The sequence below is a fragment of the Hypanus sabinus genome, chromosome 1, assembly GCF_030144855.1.
Source record: "Hypanus sabinus isolate sHypSab1 chromosome 1, sHypSab1.hap1, whole genome shotgun sequence".
Lineage (NCBI taxonomy): Eukaryota > Metazoa > Chordata > Chondrichthyes > Myliobatiformes > Dasyatidae > Hypanus > Hypanus sabinus.
In genome coordinates, this window is record NC_082706.1 from 180,016,425 (window position 1) to 180,030,550 (window position 14,126).

The following is a 14,126-nucleotide window of genomic DNA, read 5'->3' on the forward strand; positions in this document are numbered from 1 at the left end:
ATTCTCTATGAGTCACTGATTCTCTTTTGATCTGATTTGATTTGAATATGATTCCTCCTTTCAGACCTGTATTAACTCTGTTATTCTACAATTTCCTTAAGAAAAATAGATGTGAGCATTTTTCCTTCAATAGTTCAGAATCAGAACCAGATTTACTATCGCTGAAATATGTTGTGCAATTTATTATTCTGCAGCAGAAGGACAGTGCAATACATAAAAATTACTATAAATTGCAATAAGAAATCTATACAATAACATATAAAAACAAATAATGGAAAAAGAGATCAAAATAGTGATGTGATGTTCATAGGCTCATGGGCCATTCAGTAATGTGATGGCAGAGGGGAAGAAGATGTTTCTAAATCTTTGCTCACGTACCTCCTCCCTAATGAAGAGGGTGTATCCTGATGGTGAAGATCCTTCATGACGGATGCTGCCTTATTGAGGCTTAGACTTTTGAAGATGATCTCCATTGTGCCCATGATGGAGCTTGCTCAGTCTACAGATTTTTTCCGGTCTGGTGCATGGGTGTCTTCGTACCAGGCTGTAAAGCAACCAGTCAAGATGCTCTCTAATGTACTAGTCTGTATTACCCCACATTCACACTCCCTACTTTTTGTTAAGTATTGATGTTACACTTGCTGCAGTCTGTGAGTATCATTCTGGAATCTATGGAATTTTGGAATGTGGATACTGGGACCACCTGCTCCCCCTATCTCCACAGGCACCTCTGTCAAGATTTTAGCCTGCATTCAGGTCCTCAGGGCCTGGAGAATTAACAGCTCTCAGGTCCCATTAATTTCTCTAACAATTGTTGTTTTGCCAATGCTAATTTCTTTCATCTAATTAATCCTAGACTTTTTGTTCTGCGCTATTTCAGAAAGTTCTCTGTATCTTCCGCGAGGGGTTGACTCAAAATATTCATGTCCTTATTTACCAGTTACACCATCTGTTTCATATTGTAGGGATTGTTTATTTTTCCCTATATTCCACAGTAGTGCTACTAATTACTCTTATTATTCTGATTTCCTTATTTAAGTTTTGGTCTTCCTTTGCTGAAAGCCAAAATGTTCTGAACCCTCTTTTCTATTAACAACATTATATGAACCGTTTTATCTGATTTAATATGGTCTTTAACTTTTTCTGTTGTATTTTGAGCCTGAAGAGGATTATGCATGTCTTGTAAATTACATATTAAATTTATAACTAGTCACTACTTCATACCTTTCGATGTATTTTACTATCTACCATATCCAACCTTCTTTTTACCATAAAAGAAAGTGTTTCCTTTGCTTAGATTTAAGACCCTTTCATGTGGATAGCCAGAGGCTTTTTCCCAGGGCTGAAATGGCTAACATGAGGGGGCATAGTTTTAAAGTGCTTGGAATCAGGTACAGAGGAGATTTCAGGGTAAATTTTTTACACAGAGAGTGGAATGTACTGCTGGCGATGGTGGTAGAAGCAGATACAATAAGGTCTTTTAAGAGACTCTTAGATACATAGAGCTTAGAAAAATAGAGGGCTATGCGGTAGAATCATTCTAGGCAGTTTTTAGAGTAGGTTACATGGTCAGCACAACATTGTGGGCTGAAGGGCCTGTAATGTGCTGTAGATTTCTATGTTCTATGTTCTATGTTCCACGTTCAGAAAAAAAACTAAATCATTTTTACTCTTTCATGAACTGTGATTATAAGATGATTGGGTTTTGTGCAATTTCCTGAACTTCCACTTTGTTAATCAATTCTTACTTAAAGCAAAATACCAAATCTGAAAGAGCTTGGTGTCTTGCTGCTTATTCAATATACTGATCTGGAAACACACCTTGTTTACACTTCATGATTTGGGTCTTCACACTATGATTACTAATTCAAATCCCATGCTCTTAGGGAACTTCACTTTTGTACTTGAATGGACTAGTTTAAATTTTTCTCTTTGGGGAGAGAGAAAAATATTACATGAAGAACTTATATGTGGCTGCCATAAGTTGTGCAAGGTTAACTTCAATAAATTTTCTCTGTTGGAGGTGCATTCTCCTGGATTACAAAGCAGATTTCCATGCATATTAGACAAAGGGCTCCTATGTCATGTACTACAAAGATTAACACGAAGAAATAAGTTATGTGTTGAAGGCTTGACTGGATTCTGTGTGTCAGAAATGCAATCTATGAAATTATTAACTTCCATAGAAACTCTTACATTCACTTTACTTATGTAATTAATAGACGTTATTAAAGTTCACTCTACTGCTGTCAATCACAATGACAATTTGCTAAATCTTTAATGTCGCAACCCTGCTTTCATCATCTACCAGTGGCAAACACAACTGTCAATGATGGCATTAGTAAAACAGACCACGACACAGTCCTTGTGGAATTAAAGTCCCACCTTCACACCAGGGACACCCTTTAACCCGATCTGCAGATGTTCTAAATGTAATGGTCTAGTATAACTTTACAAGCTCATGACTGGGCATCCATGAGATGCCCATCAGCAAGCACCACCAGAGTAAAGCACCACAATCTTTAATCTATTCATTCAGAATATTCTTCACTCTACCATTGCTATCTAACCAGGAGATCACACTGGTCAAATGAGGCATGCAGAAGCACATCCCAGTGAAGCTGCAAAACAGGATATCTCATGTGCTGAACAGCAAACACCACATGCAAATCTCACAACCAGTCGGTCAGATCAAAGATCTGTAGTTCTGCCACATCTAGTTGTGAATGGTAGTGGAAATCAAACAGCTAACAATAGGAGGCTTTGAGAACATCTCCACCTTAATGATGACAAGGCCCAGCATGTGAGTGTGAAAAATAAGGTTAAAGTATTCCAATCACTATCTGGCAGATAGATTCCCACAGTCACGGAAGCCAATTTGATTCACTCCATGAAATACCAAGAAATTTGTGAAGCACTGGATTGAACAAAAGCAACATTCATGATGATCAAGCCACATCCCGATGTAATACTGAGAACCTGATTATCAGATTAACTGTGCCTCCAGCCAAACTGTTTGAGTACAGCTACAACCCTGGCATCTACTCAGCAGTGTAGAAGGTTGCTCAGGGCTGTTCCAGTAAGATGGCAACACACTCAGACGCTGCGGCATCTCTGGGTCCAAACAAAGGCATAATTGTTCATCCTACATGTCTTTTTACGATCGTAAGATTGCTGGACGTTAAGAACACTAAGTATGGCAGGTCCACCCCACTAGTCAGTTGCTTGATAGTGGTTGAGCAAGGCTTTTTGTGCACCGTGTCACAGCCTGTCATGGCCACCCAGGGAAGAAGGAAACAAAGACAGCGTATGGAGGTGGTGTGCCATCCAACAAACAGTGGAAATGATTGGCTTGGATGTTTTTTATTATGATCACAAGATCCCGTTGGAAATTGGTAATGCAGGTTACTGCAAGTCCTATTCGCTGGTTCATTGGTGAGACCGACGACGAGGGGGGCTGCATGATGTCGGTTGTGGCGCAGACCAGACCTCATGCCTTGGGGTCTCCAGTTGTGGCCGCTGGGGAAGGGGATTCCAGAGCTGGCCGTGTGGCACCACTCCTGTCAGTGCTGCTCTCCAGTGTTCGCTCCCAGGAAGACAAGCTGGACTGCATTTGTCTATGATTGTACTTGTGCTAGATGAGGAACTGCTGTGGGCTGTCCTTGCAGAAACATGGCTCCAGGACAATAACTGTTTACAATCGATGTACAGGCCATAACGCTCAGGGACTTGGGCTACATCATTTTTTTATCGGTACTTTTTGTATCTGTATGTTTTTCTGCTATCATAACTGTATCTGCAATGTGAGCTGTGTGTCGTGCGTGACTGTCAGTACTGTGTTTTGCACCTTGGCCCCAAAGGAACGCTGTGTTTGGCTGTGTTCATTTGGCTGTGTTCATGTGTATGGTTGAATGACAATTAAACTTGAGACTTGAAACGATTCATAAAAGAACAGAGCAAAAGCAATCTAGCTAATAACTCACCAATCAGTCAGTCTTTACTCAACTATCAGCCCAATGATGGAAGTCATTGTCAACAGTGCTATCAAGTGGACCTCATTCACCAATAGCCTCCTCACCTGTATCCTGTTTGGTTTTTGCCACAACCACTCAGCTCCAGACATGATCAAGGCAGTATTTGATGAAGCTGCACACACAAAATGCCAGAAAAGAATCTCAGCAGATCAGGCAGCATCTATGGAATGGAATAAACAGTCAACGTTTTTGGCCGAGACCCTACATGAGGACCTTCATTGACCTTCCTGAAGCTCAGCAGCCAAAAATAGTACCAACACTTGTGGAGCAAGTAAATATGGGAATGGGAAGGTGCTACATCAAGTGTTCTTGAGAAAAATAAAAATTTATGTTGGAGAAATATTGACATTGATGGAAGACAGAAAAAACAGAGTTTTACTGTATCTCCAGATTCCAGCATCTGCAGGCTCATTTGTCTCTATAAGTATTTTATGGTTGGTAAAGTGTAATGTGTTGAGTGCCATAAGGAATAACATCAGCATTTTAGATTTTATTTCAAAGTTGAGACGTTGAAGTACATTTATTATCAAAGTATGTATACATTATACAACCTTGGGATTCGTCTCCAAACAGCTAGTCACGAAACAAAGAAAATCAAAGATTAAAATGACCCATAAAAGAAGACCGTCAGGCATCCAATGTGCAATGAAAAAATTCATGCAACAGTAACCACAAGCAAATAGAATTTCTGAACTGAGATCCACAAAGGGAGTCCCATAGTTGAGTGCAGAGCTGAGTAAATGTCTAATGGAGCTGCGATCAGAACACCTGGACCTTTTCAGTCTAGTCAGGTGCTTAAATCTCCATCTGAACAGTGGGTTTTGCCTCTTGGATACATCAGACCTTGCCACATCGATTCAGCCTCTAAGTCTCCATCTGAGCATCAGTGATTTAAAGAAAGGCAATTAGGTATGATTTCTAAACGTGTTGAGGATGTAAAGAAAATTAGGACATTACAGTACTGTGCAAAATTCTTAGGCAATTTCATATATATAACTTGGGTGCCTAACACTTTTACACAGTACTGTATATTATGTCTTTCTTGCTAGTAAGTAACACTTAATACAAAGCTAAATACTCTTATTTCTGTTTCCCAACCACTTTCCTATTTTAACCAATATACTGTACTGTGCAGTGGACATAAGGAAGATGCATAAGAGTGGGGTGAATGTAGGAAAATGTGAAATTGTTCATTTCAGGAAAATATAAAAGAAGTATATCAACTATGAAAATAAGAGATTGCACAGTTTGGAAATGTAGATGGATCTGGTTGTTGATATGTGTGTTTCACCAAAAGCAGTTCATAAAGTTATAGAGTTGCAATCACAGAACTGGACCTGTTAGACCACCTCATCCACGCTGACTATACTATGATAATCAATTAGCCCACATTAGGGCCATGTCCCTGTACACCCTTCCAAGTACCTGTCTAAATGCCTTATAGACACTGTTAGGGAATTTCCTTTTCCACACAACGCTCAGACCCAGGTATTCATTAGGAGACTCTTTATTTATGTGACACAAAGAGCCATCCCTTCAGAAAGCAACAACTCCATTTACAATCAGTACAGGCACCCACTTTATGGCTAATTCTAACGGGTATGATTTGTTCAACATTTCCATATTTGGTGTTGTCCTAAGTGAGCAAGGGAGAGAAACACCTAAGTCACGTGGTGTACAGCTGCATCTCATTCCATGTAAGGACTACATTTGGTATGAAAATATTGACACCCCCCCACCTCCTGCCAATCTCCTTTAAAATTCCTCTCCTCCCACTTTAAGCTTATTGCTTCAAATGCAAAAATCTCCATTTCAGCCTCAAGCAATCTACTCCCTTGCTTTCTGTAGCATTCTGGGATAAACCCCATCAGGCTCTGGGATTTAACTACCTTACCAAACTTACCTTTAAAACTTGCCAATGATGGTTGCTGTTTCCAATAGGCTGTTCTATAGAAATGTCCACCGCTTACCTGTCTTCATTTCCGAAGATAAGCTAAAGCTCTTTCCCAAGTAGGACTCTTTAGGTACTGCTTTAAGAAACTCTATTGAGTATATTTCGTGAATTCCATCCCATCCAATTCCCTTGCATTGACAATTCCAGTCAATATTGGGAAAGTCTACTACAACCATGTTGTCTTTATACACCCCACTGTTGTTTACCTACATATTATCTGTTCTAATTCCCAATGATTATTGGGGGACCTGTCATATACTGTATATCTCTATCAAAGTGATTGTCTCTGCCTTATTTCTAAATTTCACCATTTTAATTGATCCCTTCAGAATATCCTTCATGAGCACTGTGCAACATCCCTCCAATTCTGTACCCCTCTGTTCAATACTTCTATACCCCTAAACACTGGGCTGCCAATCCTGCACTTCCCTCAAACATATTTCTGTAATTGCAACAATGTCATAATCCCATGTGCTGATCCATGCTCTCAGCCATTATTTTATTAAATGATGGAACAAGCTTGAGGGTTGAGTGGCTTATCCCACTGCTAATATTATGATCAAGAGGCCTGAACATGGATATCTTGGAAAGAGAGAACAATTATGTCATGGAAGTACAGACTGACATTCTCTGGTCTGGCAACTCCCATGGACCAGCATGCTTGGAACCTTTGTTACAGATCAATACTAACAAACTGATTCAAACTAAGATCCAAAATTATTTACCAACTAGTGGAACGGTATCGCAGCAACAACTTTGCACTCAACGTCAGTAGGACGAGAGGGCTGATTGTGGACCGTGAAGGATAAGACAAAGGAATGCATACCAATCCTCACAGAGGGATAAGTAGTGGAGAGAGTGAATAGTTTCATGTTCCTGGGTGTCAAGGTCTCTGAGGATGTAATCTAGTCCCAGCATATCGATGCAGTTATAAAGAAGGCAAGATAGCAATTATACTTCGTTTAGAGTTTGTTGAGTTTTGGCATGTCAACAAATCAAATACACTCACAAACTTCTATAGATGTACCATAGAGATCATTCTGACAGGTATGGGGGTGGGGGAACTACTGCACTAGACTGAAAGAAGCTGCAGAGGGTTGTAATTTTAGTCGGCTCCATCTTGGGTCCTAGCCGACAAAGCAACCAAGACATCTTTAGGGAGCAGTGTCTCAGAAAGGCAGTGTCCATTGTTAAGGACCTCCAGCACCCAGGGCATGCCGTTTTCTCACTGTTACCATCAGGTAGGAAGGAGGTACAGAAGCCTGAAGGCACACACTCACTTCTTCCCCTGTGCCATACAATTCCTAAATGGACATTGAACCCTTGAACACTACCTCGCTTTTTATATTATTTCCGTTTTTTTGCATGATTTTTAATCTACATATACTGTATTACGATCCCCGTAACTGGGTCACTTACCAGCAAAGGAGGAGACGTCTGTTGAAGTCTGATGATACTATTTTTAACAGTATTTATTAGTAAAAATACACAAAAATGATATCAATGCAAATATACAGATAATATATGTCATCAATACTAAATCTAAAAGTGTGGGTATAATAATAATCAATAAGAAATAAGCTCTATTGTTGTCTAGGGGATAATGTACTGTCCGATGGAAATATAAAGTTCACTCAGTTCATGCGGGCTGCAGCCTTTGGGGACTGTTGTGTTGCAATGGTTGGAGAGAGAGAGAGAGATTTGGAGAAAAACTTGCCGGCTTTCCTTTTATGATTTTGATCCGTCAGGAGTCTCGTTGGTGTGGCTGTTCACTTGTGGCCTCTCCTTTAGCTAAACCATTCTTCCGTTGTGAGCCCGCCAACCCAGGCAAGGGAGGACGCACACGAGCCCCTACCGGCTTTTGCTATATAACGCTGTCACTGAATTTCCAGCGTTTCTCCTGGTGCGTCTAAATGGGTTGTTCCCCAGACCCTCTTTTATCCTTACTCACGGGGTCTCAGATGTCAATCAGGTTGGGATGATGCAATCCCTCAACCAGACCATTCTGGTTGTCCCCTGAGGGGCTTCAATGAATAGTACAGCACTCAATACACAATTCCGTCTCCTAGAGACAATGGCCATTATCAGTAGCTCCATTCCGCTGAGGTCAGGACACATTCCAAACCTTGTGGATTCTCTCTCATTTCCTGGGTCCCAGACCTGAATTAATAGCGATCTTGCGATTCTTAAAAAGGAGGGGGCTACTTTGTACCCTTCGGCCCCTCAGAGTTGCGTCACATTCGTAACAACTGTTATTGAATTACTTAATTATTTATTATTATTATTTTTCCTCTTCTGTATTATCTATTCCATAGAACTGCTTCTGCTAAGTTAACAAATTTCACAACAGATGCCGGTGTTAATAAACCTGATTCTGATTCTGATTTTGATTCTGAATGAGTGAGGATTTCCTACAGAAGATTGCTGATAAGGAAGGGAGAAATTATGGAAAATTTTAAAACAAGTCTGAGAAATTATAAAATCAAAGCGAAGTAGAGAATAAAGCAATGAGCGACGATTGGGACTAACTTGGTTCTGGTTAGGATGCAGGTAGCCATGTTTTGTGTGACAACTGGAAGATTACAACTGGAAGCATGTAAGAAGTTTATCGACATTGTCAAATTTAGAGATAGCAGAAGCATGGAGGATGGTTACAGCAGCAGATTCATAGTGATTGTTGGCTTCCTCACTCAAACAGAAATTGGATGTCACCAGTACATATTCAAATACTTTTCCTTCTGTCAGATAGTAAATGGAAAGAAAGATAAAGAAATTGAATTTATATGGCACATTTCACTACTTCATTCAAAAAGTCTCAAAGCATGTGACACTGCTGAAGTACTTTTGAGGCATGGTCAGGATACCAACAACAGAACAGAAACGAAATATTGGACGGGAGAGATCCTTGGACAGCACGAGAGGTAACTGTGCAGAAGTGGAAAGACTTCTTGTGGTTCTTTGGCTATGATTGGATTGATAAGAGACAGATGAATGACCCCTGGTCAGCTGGACACACTGAAGAGGTGTTGGAGGACGATGGTGTGGTCAACCATGCCACAGGCTATGGATGGACTGAGGAAGGATAGATTAGTGCAGAGAGTATATTGTGATGAACTTTTTGATGAAAGCTGTAGTGATGTGGTAAGATTTCCGACTAAAACTTTAAGGAAATGACTGTGGATATGGGAAACATTAGCAGATTCTAGGATTTGAGGGGAGAGTGATAGTAGAGATGGCATGGTAGATTGGAGGGATGGAAGTAACAATGGCTGTTTCAAAGAGAGATTTTTCTAAACAGTTAATGACATACTTGCTGGCACTGTTATTGCAGATTTGACGTAACGAATTTGATTGGTCAGCTGCTTAGGGAATACTTTCAGCAAAGAAGGGAGTAGGTTTGTTTAACAGGATTAGCTTTGAGGGGATATGAGGGGATGCAGGAGTGAAATCAGTATACATATAGGGTAAGGTCCAAGCCATGGGAAACTAGTGAAGATTTGCATTGATGGACTAGATGAAGGAAAGTAACCTTGGCCTTTTCTCCTTGGAGCGACGGAGGTTGAGAAGTGACCTGATAGAGGTGTATAAGATGATGAGAGGCATTGATCATGTGGATCAACAGAGGCTTTTTCCCAGGGCTGAAATGGTTAGCACAAGAGGGCATAGTTTTAAGGTGCTTGAAAGCAGGTACAGAGGAGATGTCAGGGGTAAGTTTTTTATGCAGAGAGTGGTGAGTGCGTGGAATGGGCCGCCAGCGATGGTGGTGGAGGCGGATACTATAGGGTCTTTTAAGAGACTCTTGGATACATGGAGCTTAGAAAAATAGAGGGATGTTCAGCACAACATTGTGGGCCGAAGGGCTTGCATTGTGCTGTAGGTTTTCTACATTTCTATGTAACAGAAGTAAGTGATGGGATGATCTTCATCTTGATTTCAAAGGGGTCCATGAACAACTCGTGTTACTTGCAAGAGATTTAAGAAAAAGTGAGGGGGCAATTTAAGAAGATGTTCAACAGAAGATGAAGGAAGCCAAGAGTTATTTTTTGCATTCTGAGCTAGAAGTAGAAAAGTGTAAGTGTTTTTGACAGGTCAAGGTAGGGCCAAATAATCCATCATTGAGCCCTGCCAAATCCAGTAGTCAGAAATTTCAGCAAGATCTGTCAAGTCCGTCTGTGGTGGACTTGGAGAGCAGAGTTAGACATAGAGGCAGTATTTAGAATTTATCTTAGGAATACTTGGTTCCAAGTATTCTTTAAAAATCTTTTTAAAATTAAGGTATATGGTGGATTTTGGTTGATAGCGACCAGTAAATTTTGGCCCAAATAAGCGTCTGCCCCAATTTGCCGAAGTTTCATGGAAATAGTTAAAAAGGTATAAAAAAGGCAAACTACTATTTAACTGAGTAACAAATTATGCATTTCAATGAAATACTGAACAAATTAGAATCCACCAATGCTACGATAGTACTATAAAATGATGTATTAGTAAATAGTTATCGACGGAGAAATTCATACAGTGTATGTTGCCGTGTATAGAGTGCCCACGGAAGGGTAGCACCTCTGGAGAGGGAGCTTGTCATATCTATTTTGGAGCAGCTCACTTGCCTTTGGTCCCCACTGGACATTCAGCTCTCATATGTCACCGTTTGTATGCGACAGCAGCCTGATCCCGGTACACCACTTCGACAGGCAGGCTAAGCAAGGTGAGGGTAGCTGGGAAGCATCACACCCTGGTGAAACAGGGACTTGCCTGCCCTAGTACGTGAAGGCAGCTCCTGTGGACTGGGCGAATAAGATCAACGGTGAGATCTAATGGCAAATAAGGCTGTTCTGCAACACTTTGTGGGGAGTGGAGGGCATGGTAAGGTTAAAGAAGTCATGGTTACCCACTGCAACCAGGGAAGACCCAGTTTGTGATGACTACTAGTACCATGGGACCCAGACTTCCAAGGCTGAAAGAGTAGAACAGTCCATGTACAATGACTTTTCTACCTTAAAACACCTGATGCTCCAACTTCACTGCTATCATTGGATACAATGGACAACCAACATGCTGCCGTGTACTTTTAATTGACTGTAAGTAAACAAAACAGTGCAGACACTCTGGTGTGGATAATGGCTGCTTTCATATAATTCTGTCAATGATTGCATTCTCCAAATCTTCATTTTCATTGCAACATTCAACATTATTGTTGATATCTTCAAATTCATCATACTCCCTAACTTGCTGAAGTAGTTTTAACTCCCAGCCCTTTCTGGCATCTCCAGACCTGAATGCTTAAAACCACAGTGAACAAAACAATTCTGAATTCTCCCATTGTTTATTTCTCACCAACTATCAGTGCCACAAATCACTGCTTTTTGAACAGAAACACACGTAACTGATGCTAATAAAAACTTGTTCGCTCTAAACAGAGTGTAGTGTCTAACGGTCACACAAGTTCACATGACTGATGCTAGTTAGAAACTCTTTGGCAGAAGTCTCCTGTCCCATTTAAGTGGCATAGTGGCCCAATTAAACAAAGGGAATCCCAGCTATCTTTTCGATTTGTTTTTGTTTTTTGAGAGTTGTCCCAAATATGCACCTGTTCCCATTAACTGATGGCCCAACTAATCGGAATCCACTGTATTTTCTCTGCAAAGTAGTGTGACATTAGTACCAGTCAGTCTAATTAACAAGTGAGTGAGACGTGAAGGAAATCAGGGTCAGTGGAATTCATTAGGTGTTTTAGTGACATCTCTTCAATTGCCTATGTTCAAACATAATTGAACTTGTTAAAAATCAGAATCAGGTTTAATATCACGGGCATATGTTGTGAAATTTGTTATTATGCAGCAGCAGTACATTGCAATATATAATAAAAACTGTAAAATACAGTAAGTATATATATTTTTTAAATTAAATTAAATTATTTGTGAAGAAAGAGAAAAAAATAGTATGGTAGTGTTCATGGGTTTGAAGTCCATTCAGAAATCCGATGAAAGAGGACGAAAAGCTGTTCCTGAATCATTGAGTGTGTGCCTTCAGGAGTCTGTACTTCCTTCTTGATGGTAGCAATGAGAAGAGGGCACATCCAGATCACGGAGGGTCCATAATGATGGACGCTGCCTTTTTGAGGCACCACTCCTGAAAGATGTCCTGGATGCTGAGGAAGCTAGCAGCCATGATGGAGCTGACTGAGTTTCTGCAGCTTATTTCAATCTTGTCCAGGGCTTCCGCGCTACCCCCCACCCCCACCCAACACCATACCTGACAGTGATGCTCATCACCGTACATCTGTAAAAATAAGCAAGTGTCTTTGGTGACATACTGAGTCTCCTCAGACTCCTAATGAAATAAAGCTGTCTTCTTTGTAACTGTACTGATATGCTGGGCCCAGGGTAGATCCTCTGGGATGTTGACACCCAGGAACTTGAAACTGCTCACCATTTCCACTACTGATCCCTCGGTGAAGGCTGGTGTGTGTGCCCTCGTCTTACCCTTCCTGAGCCCCTTCCAAATGACCTGTGCCCTACTGTCACAAGAAAAGTAACAAAATGAAAACGTGGTAGTTAAATCAGCATGCTGCGACATTGATACTCCCAGGGATACACCAACATAGTTTTGAATAAATGCTGCTTGTTCTAATTTTGTTTATTTCTTTGCCTAATGAGTACAAGGGTCAGTCCGCAACTTCAAGAAACACACTGTGTGAGAAATTTCTTACCAGCAGCAACTATGAAGCCATTTATTTTATTCTGTGTAACTGTTAGGGTTTCAACCTTGTCAGAGAACATTTTAGCAACCTCACTAATCAAAGTATACATCTAAAGGCCTTCAGGCTTAATCGTTCTCAGCGCCAGGTTTTCTGAAAGTTAACATATTCCACTGAGATGGAGATGCGCCATCTTAAAAGGCAGCTGAACACTGATTAAAATCGAGCCCCAAGAAAATAGCACTAAGCCTTGGTCTCACCACTGTAATGGGAATTGATTTTTTCCCTCAGTCTCTGATTGGATAGATTCCTCTAGCCTGAAGACTCGATGCTCTCTCTTGAAACGTCTCAATAATATTAACATGGAGAAGGAATATAAATCTTACTGACAGAAAACTAATGTTCACATCTGAGTGCCTGTATTAGTGAAACCCATGCAATATGCATTAGTAATCTAACAAGTTGGTAGCAGGTTACTTTGAAAGTTGAATAAGTAACTTCAGCACTGCAAATCTTGCTAAGGTCACACTGAGAGTGGCTTCAAAAGACTGGAACTAACAACTTCGGTGTGTCAGTACACTTAATGTAGAAATAAAACACATTTTCCATTTGTCCTCACATCTTCTCTCAGAAAGCAGTGTGCTGTGCTGGGCTATGTCATAATCAACACCGAACGGTCTGCAGTTCTGCCACTGTACCCGTCTCGACAATGTGAGACCAGTGACCAGAAGCCAGTCTGCTTAATAATCATCTCAGGTTTTTGTTGGGGCAATTGGACCTCTCATCAATCTGTGAAACAAGAAATGTGACCATGGCAGAACTGAGCTCCCATTTCAGAGAATGGAAGAATAAGGAACTGGGGAGGAAATCACAGTCACAATGAATTGCACTTTATCCTTTATATGTCATCCCAAACTTCATATGCATAAATTAACACCAGCATCAAGTCAGTCCACAGGATGACTATTTCTTGATTCTGTCTAAACTCATAATGATAAAAACCTGCACAGAAACAGCACCCTATGTCCACTGAAGGCAGAGTAGTAATAAGATCACTATCACAATTGGTGTCACTATCTGGTGTGAGGATATTCAGCAAAAAAATCTCTGTAAAAGTTTCTCATTTCACTTTATCAAATAGAAAATTGGTTTTGCAGTAAATACAGTATATTCTGGTTACTTCAGTCATCGCTTAATCGGGACAGCTGCTTATTTGAGACAACTCCTAAAGAATAAAAACTAATCAAGAAAATAGCCAGGAGTCCCTTCATTTATTTGGGCACTATGCAGCTTAGTTGGAGCAGGAGACTGTTGCTGAACAGGTTCTAACTAGTATCAGGCATGGGCACTTGTGTGGCCATTAAATACTACAACATGCTTAGAGTGAGCAATTTTTAAATAAAGTCAGGTGCGTGTGTTGAAAAGGCAGTAATTTTTGTCACTG

At 40.5% G+C, this 14,126-nt stretch overlaps 1 protein-coding gene across 10 annotated transcripts in view; it reads left to right on the forward strand.

The window, feature by feature from the left end:
* sulf1 (sulfatase 1) overlaps positions 1–14,126 on the forward strand; it is a 367,408-nt gene that overhangs the window by 298,617 nt on the left and 54,665 nt on the right. The gene's annotated exons all lie outside the window — the stretch shown is intronic.